The following is a 15,386-nucleotide window of genomic DNA, read 5'->3' on the forward strand; positions in this document are numbered from 1 at the left end:
TACCATATATTCACCCTGATATCAAGTTGTGGGCTTTTTGGATACTTCCACATGGACAATTGTTAATGTGAAGCATGGAGACAGTATCTTGTAGTAATTATCATTTCTTATGTTGGAAATTTTAGGTCTAATTCTACTGATCATGTACTTTAGCCATTTACATTTTCCTTTTCTTTTTTTTTTAAAAGATTTTATTTATTCATGAGAGACAACAAAAATATGGAATGCTTCACGAATTTGCATGTCATCCTTGTGCAGGGGCCATGCTTATCTTCTCTGTATCATTCCAGTTTTAGTATATGTGCTGCCAAAGTGAGCAGTAGCCATTTAAATTTTCCTGCTCAGAAACTAAAAGCATTTGTTTTACACCTTAATTCAGGTTTATTTTAAGGCAGTTTTGTTTTAAATATATCATTTGTTTATCTAATAATTGTGGTTATTTGATATGACAAAACCACTTGGTATTGTCATATTTAGCTTCATCTTCTCTTTGTTAAGTCCTGCAAACAAATACTTATTTCTTCTGAGTAGAAACCAACCAACACTGCAAATCCATTGATACTACATTATTTGGAGAGATTTAACATGTAGGGAAAGCTTAATTATTCATACTATACTCATGTTATGATGTGTAAATGATTTGTTTACTGTCTTTAATGTGACTCAGTCAAAATCTGTGTAGGTAATTTGCATAAAGGGGAAGTATTGCTAATATCTTTTGCATTACTGAATGTTACATATAAAATTAATTTTCCTTATAAGGGATGTGATCTATTTTTCATTCTTTATTTCTGTTTCTTCAGTTTCTATGAAAATATAGATTTATCTTTTTTTTTTTTTTTTAAAGATTTTATTTATTTATTCATGATAGACACAGAGAGAGAGAGAGGCAGAGACACAGGCAGAGGGAGAAGCAGGCTCCATGCACTGGGAGCCCGATGTGGGATTCGATCCCGGGTCTCCAGGATCGCGCCCTGGGCCAAAGGCAGGTGCCAAACCGCTGTGCCACCCAGGGATCCCAGATTTATCTTTTTAATATAAGAGGAGTAGAACAAATGATGGGAAACATTACTAATTACTGGCACGATCTGAAAGTGTTTGCTTATCAACTCTACATCTCAAGCATTTTCATAATTCTCTAATAGTAAACAACAATAAATAGATTAGGTAAGAGGAAAGGTGATGATCCTGACATTGAAATTTTGAGTATAACTCTTACCTCTTGGAAGAGTACTCTTATTCATGTTTCAATGACACTGGTCTTTATCTTGTTATTTCAATAGGTACTCATTCCTACCTTGAGACTTTTGCATATATTGTCTATTCTTTTTGGAATGCTTTTCCTTATTGGTTCTTTTGGACTTCTTTTAGTTAGTTCAAATGACACTTCTCATAGAATTTAAATATGAAATGACTTTGTTTTCTTGTTTATTATCCGACTCCTCTAAGTACAATGTAGAAGCTCCTTAATGGCAGGAGCTTTGTCCTATTGACTTCTATATCCAGCTCCTAAGAAGCAGTTGGCACACAGTAGGAACTTAAATGTTATCATATGAAGGAGGATTGTATTTAAATGCAATGTATCATGAAACCATTAAAAATATGCCTTATTTTCTAATTCTGATTATAATTTAAAAGGTAATATTATAAATGCTTAGTTTTATAACCCTCAAATAGTGATATCTTACTACTTATCGTGATGGATGAATTATAATACATTCTGTGTTTAATTCCAGTTTAGTTTGGTGGAAGTTTACTACTTGGTTTGCTGTTAGATCATTTTGGCAGTATTCCTATTTAATTATTTCATTTACAGTCTTAGCAATTGATAAATAAATTGAGGTCCTGTGCTTGGAGTGGGACTTCTACCTACATCCAGATTCAGTATGTCCGTGATTTATAGTAACACCTCTTGTGAGGTCTTTATAGTGCACATACTTGGCTACATATGTTTGGGCTTTTGCCTTAAGAAAGTTCAGTGGTATAATCAGAAGAAGTAGAAAAGAGTAGAAGTAGAAAGTACAAAAGAGGAGAGGATTTTTAGAATGGATAAAACATGTTCCTAAGTAGACATAGAGCATATGGACATAGAGTTGTGCAGCTCAGATCCTCCCTCAAGGAGGAATTGCAGCCTGGCTGTGGGGAGAAAAGAATTCAGAAAGGTTTCATCTGTCAGCTCCTTCATAGTTTGCCTCTCTTGCTGGAAGCCTCCCTTGCCTAAGTAAACCCCAGCCTTCCCAGGGCAGCTCCCATCCTGCAACTGATCAAAATGGAGGTATAAGGTCCCAGCTATTTTGTTCACACCTGAGATAACTAATACATTTCTAGAGATCCCTGCCAGGTTGCCTGAGGTTTTGTGAGGTTTGTACTGTAATCTGACTTCTGTTTTACAGTCCTGCTTCCCCCCCTTCTTTTTATAGGGGCTGATCCCTAATAAACATCTTGCACCCAAAACTACTGCAATGTCTGCTTTTAGAGAATCCAGATTGTAATAGGGAGGTTTTTATAAATCTTTTGTAAAATTTTATACAATTTTTTTCCCTTGTGAATGTGCATTATTCTGAAAAGGTCTGTAGCTTTCACAATAATTCTTAAGGATAGATTGAAAATGACAGGTCTTTCTCACCAAAGACTTAAGAAGGAAAGGCTTTTGATTTTTTTGGATTTAGGGTCAAACATTGTAAACCTTTGCTTTTGGTCAGCATTCAAGCCAAAGCTCTGTTGATATGGGAGCATTCTCCAATGACACAGCAATTAACTTCCTGGCAAAGGCCTCTGGCGCTGGTTATAATATGCTGCTGTGATGACTCTTGGAAGCTTGGAGAAGTGATGGCCTGTATGAAATGAAGTAAAGATGTCAGGGCTGTCTGGCAGATAGTAGAGCAAGGAATCAAAAGGCTCAGAGAAATGAGCATGCTAGAATGGATCTACTGTATTAAGACCAGAAAGACATTTTGTTTGTCAATAATGCAATAATGCAATAAGGAAATGTAGAGTGAAGGGAGCCACCAGCATCATAGAGAGAAGCCTCAAGAGTGGCGGTTTATTTTAGAGGGAAGCTGATAGTGGAAGATGCCTTTAGAAAACTGGAGTCTAATAGCAAAGGGGATGAATGGATCCTGGAGTAGTAAAGGCTAGGGAGCAGCTCTTAACTGTCAAGTGAGGATGATGCAGTAGTTATCTGTTCTTGCTGTACAGATTGCTATGAATTTAGCAGCTTAACAGCAATTATAATCTCAAGAGTTGTGTCAGAAGTTAGTACCATGTGCTTTAACTCTGCTGGTTCTCTGCTTGAGGTTTCATAGGCTGAAATCAAAATGTTGGCAGGATTACATTCCTCTCTGAGGGTTCTAAAGATGAATGCTTCCACACTCATTCAAATTGTTGGCCAAATTCAGTTATTTGGAATTGTAGGACTGAGGCCCCATTTGTTTGCTTGCTTGCAACTCATGGGTCTTTTATCTCTTTAATCTCTGCTGTATCTGTAGTTAACGTGTGTGTTTCTAAATTGATGTTTTACCTTTACTTCCTATTTGATTGATTTTTGTTCTTTCTTTCCTTTACAGTCTTTGAGTTAAATCTGTTGTTCTTCTAAAATCTTAATATGAACACTTAGCTTACACGTTTACAGCTTTAGGTTCTCTTTTCTGAGATTTGCAATGAAAGCTATACATTTTTCTCAAAACACCTGTTTTATATCATCCAGATTTTGCAAGAGTGTTTTATCATTCATTTCTAAGTATTTTAAATTTCTCTTAAGATTTCTTTTTGGCCTGTTGATTATTTGGGAATTGTTTGAAAATTTGAAGTAAGGACTTTTAAAAGGATGTCTTTTTAAAATTGCACATCATTGTAGTTAGAGAACAGGTTCCATGTGATAATCTGCTTTTAAAAATTCTGGAAATTTGTCTTATATCCCATTACATTGATTATTTTTGAAATGTTCTGTGTGTTCTTGATAAGAATAGGCACTCTCTAATTGTTAGATGAGGAATTCCATATATTTAATTAGGTCATTATATATGATCCTCTCATGATCTGGCTTTTTTTTTTTTTAATTTTTATTTATTTATGATAGTCACACACAGAGAGAGAGGCAGAGAGAGAAGCAGGCTCCATGCACTGGGAGCCCGACGTGGGATTCGATCCCGGGTCTCCAGGATTGCGCCCTGGGCCAAAGGCAGGCGCCAAACCGCTGCGCCACCCAGGGATCCCTGATCTGGCTTTTAAATTGTTATTTCTTGCATACAATTTTTGTTTATATCCTTGACTGGTCAATAATAAAAAGATGTGTGTAGAAACCTACTGGGATGCTAGATTTGTCAATTTCTTTTTAAGATTTTTAAATTTTTGCTTAATATATTTGAGACTTTTATTAAGTGCATATACTTTTAGAATTACTATGTCTCCCTAGTATACTGAACTTTTTTAAAAAAATCGTTATGTAATATTCCTTTCTTTTTTTTTTTTAAAGATTTTATTTATTTATTCATGACAGACACAGGGAGAGAGAGAGTGAGAGGCAGAGACACAGGCAGAGAGAGAAGCAGGCTCCATACAGTGAACCCGACATGGCACTTGATCCCAGGTCTCCAGGATCACGCCCTGGGCTCAAGGCGGCGCTAAACCACTGAGCCACCAGGGCTGCCCTATTCCTTTCTATTTTAATTGGTAGTAATTACAGTTCAACTTCTTTCTTTTCTTTAACATTCGACCAGTATGTCCTTTTATCTTCTTTCACTTTAGAACATTAGGTGTCGGGGATCCCTGGGTGGCCCAGTGGTTTAGTGCCTGCCTTCTGCCCAGGGCATGATCCTGGAGTCTCGGGATTGAGTCCCACATCAGGCTCCCTGCATGGAGCCTGCTTCTCCCTCTACCTATGTCTCTGTGCCCACCCCCCATGTCTCTCATGAATAAATAAACAAAATCTTAAAAAAAAAAAAAAAACTTTCTACAAGGTTATAATTTGGATTTTTCTCTGATAATTTTATTTTTGTTATATAATAGAATGTATTATTTATTTAAAGACTTCTTTTTTTTAATTATTTATTTATTTATGATAGTCACAGAGAGAGAGAGAGGCAGAGACACAGGCAGAGGGAGAAGCAGGCTCCATGCACTGGGAGCCCGACGCGGGATTCGATCCCAGGTCTCCAGGATCGCGCCCTGGGCCAAAGGCAGGCGCCAAACCGCTGCGCCACCCAGGGATCCCTATTTAAAGACTTCTGAATTTGGTTTTTACTCTTAATTATTTGATCCATCCTATAGTTTATTTTCATACACAGTATGGGGTATGGATCCTATTTTATTTTATTATAAAGATTTTATTTTTTATTTTTTTATTATTTTTTTTAAAGATTTTATTTATTTATTCATGAGAGAGAGAGAGAGAGAAAGAGAGAGGCAGAGACACAGGGAGAGGGAGAAGCAGGCTCCATGCAAGGAGCCCGATACGGGACTCGATCTGGCGTCTCCAGGATCAGGCCCTGGGCTGAAGGCAGCGCTAAACCACTGAGCCACTGGGGCTGCCCTTAAAGATTTTATTTTTAAGTAATTTCTACATCCAATGTGGGGCTTGAACTTCCACCTAGAGATGAAAAGTTGCATGTTCTACCAACTGAGGCAGCCAGAAGACCCCTGTTTTATTTTTTATAGTAGGTTATTTGGTTGTTCCAGACTGTTTATTGACTACTCCATCTCTTTCTCATTATTTTGAGATACCACTTTAATTATATGTTACTGTCATATCTCAATTTACATGTTTATTATTGCTTGTTTTGGATTTTTTCTCCTGTTCCATGGATATGGCTTATTATTGTGTGACAGTTTAATTATTGAAACATCATGAAAGTTTTGTTTTCAATTGGGCTATTGTCCCGTATTTCATTATTTTTTTTTAGAGCTTCCTAGTTTATTGTTACTTATTTTTCAGCATTTTATCATGTATACCACTCATCCCACAAAAACAAACAAAACCTATTTCTATTCTTCTTGATAGGATTATTATATTAAAATTAGAAATTAAGTGAAAGTAAATTGATGTATTAATACCGAGTCTTCCTAAAGAAGAGCATGATTTGTACTTTTATTACTTCAAATATTCTGTTAATGCCTTCAGGAGTGTTTTAAGTATATTTTCTTATAGGTATTATATATTTTTAAAGTTTTGTGAATCAAGATCTTTTAAAAGTGATTTTGGTTTATATAAATGCAATTTCCTGACTCTATGCATTATTTTTCTTACTCATGTACTTTACCACCTTTTACTGTTTGTAAAATTTCTGTTAAATTTTTCTGAAAAAATTTTAAGCTCTGCAATAATAACAGTTTTAAGTAGTAATAGATTTATTTCCTGATTCTTAATATTTATTCCTCTAGTTTCCTTCATTTTGTTTAATGGCATTGGCTGGTATTCTAGTGTGATGCTAAATGGTAGTGGTGATAATGGAGTTTCTTGTCTTAGTTCTCACTTGGCAAATCAGTAGTAGAATTGTGCCTTTCATAGTACTCCCCTCATCTTCAAAAAGTGTATCTTGTGGGCTCTTTTTAGTGAGTTTCTATCACTGGACTCTCACAGTGTACACTTATGGTTGTCCTATACCATCATTGATTATCCCATCTTTTCCTCATTAATTTGTAATACTTCCTGATATGTCCCAAATATTACTGAAAATAAAGTGCAATTTTCATTTTCCTTGATTTTTCATGATTTTCAGTAGGAAGAAAGTGTCCCATGAACATTAAATGTTCTTGTCAGAAATTTCAAACTGAAAATTGGAAGCATCCTGATTTGAACTACAACTCCTTTTTTTTTTTCCTTTGTGTAGAACTGAAATATTTTGAGTTGCTCAGATTTGAGTGATCTTACTATTATTGCTTAGGGTCTTGGCTATTGTAAAACCAACTTACCTAAAGCAGTTTTTTTTTGGGGGGGGGGTGCTAAGCTATTTTAAGTCTCAGTAGTTAATTTCATTTTTATTTTTTGTCAAAATTGTGTTTGTATTTTCAAGACAATGCTCTATTATTTTCTAGCTTTCAGTGTTGCTGTGGTGAGATCTGATGCCCTTCTGATTCTTTATCCTTTGTTTGAAACATTTGTTTTATTCTACAAAAGCCAAAGCCTTTTAGGCTCTTTGTCCTGATAATGTCTTTGTAGGGGTCTCTTTTCATCCATTTTGCTGGACACATTGGTGATGGATTCTTTTGACATGGATCATGTCCATTAGTTCTGAGAAATTTTCTTGAATCACTTGATTTCTTCCTATTTTCTTCTCTCTCTCACTCTTTGTTTTTTGAACTTCAGTTATTTGGTCATTGGACATCTTGGATTGGTCCTCTAAATTACTTTTCTAATTTTACTTTGGTTTTTGAGAAATACACTGTCATTTTTATTTCAATGGTTTAATAATGTTTTGTTTTGTTGTGCCTTTTAGTAGCATCTGTTCTTGTCTCATCTCATGGATGCAATATTTCTTGTCATTTCTCTGAGGGTATTAGTAATAAGATAAAATTTTTCTCAAGCTTCTTTCCCATTGTATATCTCTCTTTCCTCCATGTTGTCATTTTTAATTTTTGTTTATTTTGGCCTTCATCTTTCACAGTAGAGATTTTAAATATCTGGTGATATTTGTCTCTTTGCTTATTTTTAAGAGTGGCAAATTGAGGGCTGCCCAGGTGGCTCAGCGGTTCAGCGCTGCCTTCAGCCCAGGGTGTGATCCTGGAGCCCCGGGATTGAGTTCCACGTCGGGCTCCCTGCATGGAGCCTGTTTCTCCCTCTGCCTGTCTTTGCCTCTCTCTGTCTCTGTGTCTGTCACGAAAAAATAAATAAGTAAATAATAAAAAAAAAAAAAAGAGAGAGAGAGAAATTGAAAGACAGTAAATGTACTGTGGGTGTGTAGGAGTTGCAAACTCCTGGGCTTGAAATGATCTGACTGGGCTGTTTTGTAGCAGAATTCCATGTTGATACCAGTAGGTGGTTTCTTAAACTAGTTTGGTTATAGAAAGGTTCCTTTCATAACTGCCACTGGAATCAAAAAAGAAAAATATTAGAAGATTCCAAAGATTTGTGTGTCAGCTTTCAGTTTATTCTCATATTTTCAGTATATTTTTTGCCTTCTTTTTATCCTCTCCAGAAAATGGACCTCCAATCTTTTGCCTGGATATGAAAGAGGGTATTTGCTTTGATGTGCTGAGTAGAGAATGGATTCTGGAAGTCTATTTCCATCTTAGAGTGTTATGTCCTGCCTTCACTCCCATTCCCAGAGATTCTTAATGCCAATCAGTGCCTTTTTAGGGGTATGACAGCATAAATTTGATTGCTGCCCAATTTTCTTCTGCCTTTCTCCATTTCTGTTTATCATTCAGCTTTCTTGGGTGTGTTGAGTTAATCATTGTTCTTCACTCTGCTTTACAGTATCCAGATTTTTGTCACCATTGTTTCCATTTTGTCTTTGAGAATAGTTTTAGTGGGGTTCAGGAAGAATCAGAAGTTTGTGTATGTATTTAATATCTTGGTTTTTACTTAAAGTGTGACATATTTTAAATTATTGCTTTTATCTTATTTTGTCTTTCTTAATTTAGATAGAAAATTATTGCATTACATAATAGTTTTCTAGTAAGTTATTCAGTTGATCAAAATTGAAATATTAATGGTTACAAACAGAGTTGGCCACATTGGCATATGTAATATTCATTCAAAACATGTAAAGGAAATAATGACTCTTGTGTATTACTATATGCAATGTATGAAAATGACATTGATTTGATTCTTCATTTTTGATACAGTTAATTTGATACTTTAGCTTTTATCACTTACCATATATACCAATGTGCTTTTTTCTTTTTTCTTTTTAACCAATGTGCTTTAATGGAAGCTGGGTTCTTCTTTACCTTCAGGGGCTGAATTTGAATTAATCTAAACCAATCATGGTAATTTAATTCCCTTTGTTAGTGATTGATTTAGTAAAAAGTGGCCAGCAACACTTTAAGTTTAATGAAAAAGTTTTCCTTACTATTTTTTTTTTTTTGTTCTTAGATACAAAGAAGGGGCAGTCTTTCTTAACTTTGGATATTAGATAAAGTGATACTTGCAACAATTATAGCTAGTTTTGAACCATTAGGGGACAAAGGTCATCACATTAAGGGTGGCACAGGGAAAACATGGATAAAACCTACGCCTCTACTGATGTGTTGTAAATTAATCCCAGAACTATTGTAGCCCTGGATGTTTTGTTATATGCGGTAATAATTCTTCTGATTGTCTTTAAAAAAAAAAAAACAAAACATCAAAGTAAAATGTTACTTGTATCTAGCTAAAAAAATTCCTAACTAAATAAATGTTTTCAAGTTCAAATTACATAAATATTAGCTCAAAACTGCAGTTTTCTGAAAAGTTAGTAATTATTGTTTTTTATTAAAATGAGCCGAATTAGATATTTATATCATGTTCTTTGATTACTGTTGTCTTTGTCCATAACTTTTGTGGATCTGACATCTTAGCTGTTTGGTAAAACTTGTAATTTTAATCTTTTGTTTTGGTATGATTCAGGTTGACCTGACATTTTAATAAGTCTGGCTCTTAGGACTGATTAAAGAAACATCGTATTTGTTAAAATATGTACATTTTCTTCATGAAATTGGTTTTTCTTTTTATCTGTGATGCGTCTTGTCAAAACTTTGAAGCATATGTTTTTGATACTGGCATTACATTTTTTAATTAATATTTTAGATGCAAAAGGTGACAGTTTAAAAGATTGTTTTGTTAGTGGCTTATCCTTAAAAGCAAGTGGCATTTGGTTTTATTTTACAATAGAATTTAATCTTATATGTTTTTTGTTAAAGTAATGTTAACCAAAAAATCTCTTATTGAACTATTTGTGGTGAGCTTTTTAAGGATGTTTAAGATTTCACATGGAGTTTAACTGATCACAGATGAAGTTGTAAATTAATACCTCATGAGTGTATTTGACTTCAGGGCATTGTTTGTGAATCAAAACTGCTTTGTTCCTGTAAACTGTGAAAGAGGTTTAAGCATATGGATTAAAATTGCATGGTGATTCCAATGTACTTATGAAAAGACACTCTAGTTGGATCATTTAAAATGTACTAAAATATTATCAGTGGCTATAAATTGCAATAATTCCCTTAAGCTTTTAAGGATTGCAAGATTTAGTTTTATTCCTTTATTGGATTTAACCACGTTAATAAGAAATTGTTTTGTTGCTTTTAAACTGTACATAGCAATAAGAGTAATCATTGATGTATGATGATAATAAACTAAAGTTTCCCAGATAACATATATTTTTATGTGTTCACGACTATCAAATATATACATGATATTTTTTTCTTGTTTTCACTTAAGTCATTCTCTTAACAGACCCTATAGAGTGACTGATTGTTCATTGATATCTTCTATATGTTTATTAAATAAGTGTTTAGTGTCAAGTCAGATTTTTGTTGTTGTTATTTTTATTTTACAATGTATGAAAGTCACCTCATGTAGAATGTACTCTCTGGCCATGACAAACTGAGGTTTCTATTGACAAAATACCAGAAAAATAGAGAAATCTCGTTCCAGAAGACAGTGGTAAACTAGAGAAAGCAGAAGCAAACTTTAATTAATTTCTTAAGTCAGTGAGACAGGTGCTAGTTAGTGTTAGGTCATGCTTAAAGAAAGGTTTTTGGGAAGCATTTTGAGTGTCATCGTTTTAGACCCCTTCACATTCTTTGAAAACTTTGGTAACTGTTTTCTTCTATCTTCTTAGTTCTCATGTGGATGGTATTTCCAGCACCAGTTATCACACTTCCTTAAATTCCTCTATTATAACTGCCTTTATCTCCATTCCACTTGAGCAACCCACTTTCCACATTCTGAACGTAGTCCATGCCCTGACTGTTTAAAAAAAATTTTTTGTACCAGCTTTCTGTTTAGCTCCTTTGTGTTTTTCCTTTGTATTCTCTTTATTTAGCCTGAATGGCATGGTTGGTTGTTTCAACTACATTTTGTCATTGCCTTCAGTTCTCTCTCCCTTTTGACCTTGCCAGTTTCTAAACGTGGGTCAGTTTAATTGCATACCTTGCTTCTTGTCTTTTTATCACAATTAAGGATTTTTTCAGTCATACTAGACGTTTCAGTCATCTTTGGTTCTTCTCCTTAAACCTTCACAAGCAGATTGTTTGCCAGGTATTATTTATCATCTGAATGTCTCTCAGATCTCACCCTTCTTTGCTACTCATGTTTATTGCTCCTATCATGATCTCTTGCATTGAGTCCTATAGCCCGTTCTCTGGCCGCATTTTTCCAGTGCCTTTCCTATCCCATCAACACATGAGGGATTGGGTTCCCATCCAGCCACCTCTACCCCTTCTTAATTAAGAGAAGCTCCTTTCAATAGTAATTCCCAATTGAGGCACCAAATACTGAGTCTCTGTGTAGTACATATTTAGTTTTGAAAGCACCCTAAATGATTCTCTTCCTTTTTTCTTGAGGTTTTGCAGGACTTCCTCATTTGTACCTTCTCTAGTGCTACAGGAGTCTTTCTTCTGAAACATAGATTTACTCACTTGACAAATGTATAGCAGCTTTTTGCTAAGTACTGGATTAGTTGCTAGAGTAAATGAGATGAATGCTAAGGTGTTTGTCTTTAAGAAAAACATGAATATCAAAGTACATCTGTCGTTTACTAGAACTTCTGTTAAGTGTTAGGCACTTCCTGGATTCATTCTTCTAAAAGTCCTCCAGCGTAGATATTATTAGTCATTGTACAGATGAGTGAACTGTATCACAGAGAATTCTGAGCAATCACACAGCTAGTGATTCTATAAACAAGTGGTAAGTGTTATGATAATTACTTGAAAAGGGACCTCTGAGAGCATAAAGGAGAGATATCTAGTTTAGGATTGGAAGATGAACAATTAAAGTAGGCTTCATTGAGACGATGATGCCTTAAGTGGTGTCTTTAAGACAAGTGTGATGCTAGTTAGAAAAAATGATACACAGAGAAGTGCCTGGGTGGCTCAGTTGGTTCAGTGGCTGACTCTTGATTTTAGCTCAGGTCATGATCTCTGGGTAATGGGATGGAGCCCTGCATCAGGCTCTGAACTCAGTAGGAAGTCTGCTTGAGGATTCTCTCTCTTTCCCCATCTATTCCTCCCCCAACTCATGTGTGCACTCAATCTCTGTCTCTCTCACCCTCTCTCAAATAAATACATAAATAAATAATAAATAAGTACAATTTTAAAAAATGATACACAGGAAAGTAAGTGTGTAGCATGGTTGTACTTATGAACAGTCTCTGCAAAAGATATGCAGAGACACAAGAAAGCATTTTATGGGAACACCTCATAGTGCTTGAGTTGAGGTTCAGCAGAGATAAAGTCATTAAATCAGGTTTATTATATATATAATATATATATAATATATATATATATATAATATATATATATATACACACACACACTAAGTTTAGATTTGTTTTTAGTAGAGTTGACTTTAGGGGAGTTAGTTGATTAAACATTATGAAGAATGGATTAGAGCAAGGCTTTTCTGAAATCATAAAGGCCTATTAGTTTGTTGGAATGGCCTAAAAATAAATAAGGAGATCCTAAAATGTGCCAGTGATATTGAAGGAAGAAAAGGGTGGAACTCGAAGGCTCTTTGGGAGGTGGAATCAACCGACTTAATGGTCTAAAAAAGTGAGTGAGAGGAATAATGACTTTTCAAGTTATACTCAGCCCAGAAGAGTAGTTGTGCCAATCCAAGAGATAGATAGATGTAAATTTATCTTATTTTGAAGTGTGTTTTTTAAACATCTTGGCCAACTTCTAGCTTTGAGACCTTTTCGTTTATCAAGCCTTACCTGAATACCTAACAGGTCAAGTTACATTTTGGGAGGGAGCATAGTGGAAGTACTAGAACTTGCCCATTTAGTAAAATCTCTTGAGTTTAAATACCTTCTGAACCTTCAGTTTTCACATTCTCCAGCACTGAAGATAAACTTTGTCTAGAGGTCATGTAAATCAGTATTGTGGTTTATAAAACAAGTGGCCATAGTAAATAGAAGTAAACTTTAAAAACTTGATTATGGAATTCTTCACCTTAGTCTGTGTTTTGCCTGTTTATTGACTATTAAAATATTTTTGTGAGGTTAAGCTATACTAGAGGTATCTCTTTATATACCTGTGGAGTAGAATCTTGATAACTGTTTAATACAGTAGAAAATGGGAAGTAAATTGGGTAACATTGTCATTTCACCTTCCTTTCTTAATATCCACGGAAGTTATTTTGCCTTAAATTCTGTAAAAGATTATTTATATGAAAAGTTTTCTAAGCCTGTATTGCAACTGAATGGGGGAGGATGGGTACTTTGAAAATTAATGTCAGTAGCTAGGAAATGAAAATATCAGAATGAAAAAGCTCATACTTTGTTGTTGAGTTAAACCATGAAGTTGTGACATAGAGCCTGGATTAAACTTTATTTCAATTCAGCTATCACACACACACAAATACAACAAATGTCTATACTACCTAAACTATACATTCCCTGAAGTCTTTTTCATGGCTTCTTTCATGAACCATGTATGATTTTTGTTATGACACTTTGCTTTACACATAGTAGATATTTGATATATATGTGTTGAATTGAACTGAATAAATATTTTACCTCTCAAAACTGTGTGAAGATGAGACCTCAAACAGATATATCCTTTAAACTGAGATGAAGGTTAAAATTACTTAAAATTTATCATTATTTAAAAATAATATGTTTCTTTCTGATTGGTAAGAATTTGGAAAATATATAAAAATAAAATAAAAAATATAAAGATCAGTAATTCCACTGAGAATAAAATGTAATTGTCATTGTGTATTTCCTTTTAACTAATTTGTTAAAAACAGTACTGTATTTTTTGAAGAAGTGAGTACTTCAGGAAAGTTTGCTATCAGTTTACTTTCTTAAATTGGTGCTTTTCAAAAACTTTGTCTCTGAAGTGATCTCCTGTAATGGATCTGCCTTTTTTTTTCTTTTTTAAGATTTTATTTATTCATGAAAGAGAGAGAGAGAAAGAGGCAGAGACTCAGGCAGTGAGAGAAGCAAGCTCCTTGCAGAAAGCCCAATGTGAGACTTGATCCCGGGGCTCCAGGATCATGCCCTGGGCCGAAGGCAGGTGCTCAACCGCTGAGCCACCCAGGTACCCAATGGATCTGCTTTTGATGATTTTTTAAAAGACCTCCACCCCCTAAAAAAATAGGGAAGACAATTCTCCTTTATTGAAAAAGAAGACAAAATGTATGATGTCATAGTATACCTGAAAATTGATGTATTTCTATAGATACATGGACAATTAGTAGTTTAATCATCCTTAAGATAATATTTCTAAACTCTTTTAGAATTCTTGGCTACATGTGACAAGAAAACTAACTAGCACTAGCCTAGGCTATAAAAGGAATTTAGTAACTCAGATCACTGAAATGCGCACAGAAAAGTACCAGTAAAGTTGGTAACTAAATCTAAGGACTCAAAAGCTGTCAGATTTTTTTTTCTTCAATTTTTCTCTTTGTCTCTGAAAAGTTATCTTTAATTTGTTGAACTACCTTTTCTTTTTTGAAAAATTATTAGTACTGAACTACCTTTGCTTTTTTGAAAAATTATTAGTACTGTTGATTAGTAATTTTGTATGTTTTTACATTTTTATTTATATGCAAGATAAATATCCAACAAAAAGTGGTTTGGTTTAATATTTTTATAAGATTCACAAGGTATTTCTCTATTTTTCCTCAAAAGAGTAATCTCAAATGAAACATCTGTGATAGGATTGTCATTTAATGGCTAAAAAAGCCTTTCAATTTATACTAGGGACCAGTAGATGAATTTTAATATTTGTGACCAGTATTCATATTCTAAGGCTTTATATGCTTTTATGAAAGAGGTATTTTACCTACAGGAGAAAAATTAATTTCATTTTTTTTGTGACTTACAAAATTTCCACCATTTTTGCTCAATGCTTTCTTTTGAAAGAACTATGTATTGATTTAGGCTTTTCTTGTTGATCACCTAATGTGCTAAATGTGTTTTGTTAAGGTGACCCTTTAAGATTGCTCTTATAGACTAAAGAGAGGCACTGCATTTTCTAATGTTGTGGAAGAGGTTATATTTAGCTGTTGGTATTTCAAGTTGGAACACTTCATTCTACTGTGACTTTTGTTAATGAGTCATCTGGAGAAAATGGGCTGCCTCTTGCTTTTAGGAAGAGTCTGTAGCAAATAATAATAATAAGTTAAACACTGTAGGAGATTTTCTGCCAAATAGCAAACTTAAAATGGAAACTGTTTCATAATACGTTTTATTGCCCATATGTAAAATATATGTTAAAGGATGCAAAAGCATTTT

General features: G+C 34.3%; 1 protein-coding gene and 1 non-coding gene across 21 annotated transcripts in view; one reads left to right on the forward strand and one right to left on the reverse strand.

Annotated features, from left to right (window-relative positions):
• The window catches only part of ADK (adenosine kinase), a 506,565-nt gene that overhangs the window by 123,315 nt on the left and 367,864 nt on the right, over positions 1–15,386 (forward strand). The gene's annotated exons all lie outside the window — the stretch shown is intronic.
• Positions 214–320, reverse strand: LOC140632840 (U6 spliceosomal RNA). Its single transcript, XR_012030508.1, has one exon. It is a non-coding gene; the product is annotated as a U6 spliceosomal RNA (small nuclear RNA).

The sequence above is a fragment of the Canis lupus genome, chromosome 4 (genome assembly GCF_048164855.1).
Source record: "Canis lupus baileyi chromosome 4, mCanLup2.hap1, whole genome shotgun sequence".
Taxonomy (NCBI): Eukaryota; Metazoa; Chordata; class Mammalia; order Carnivora; family Canidae; genus Canis; species Canis lupus.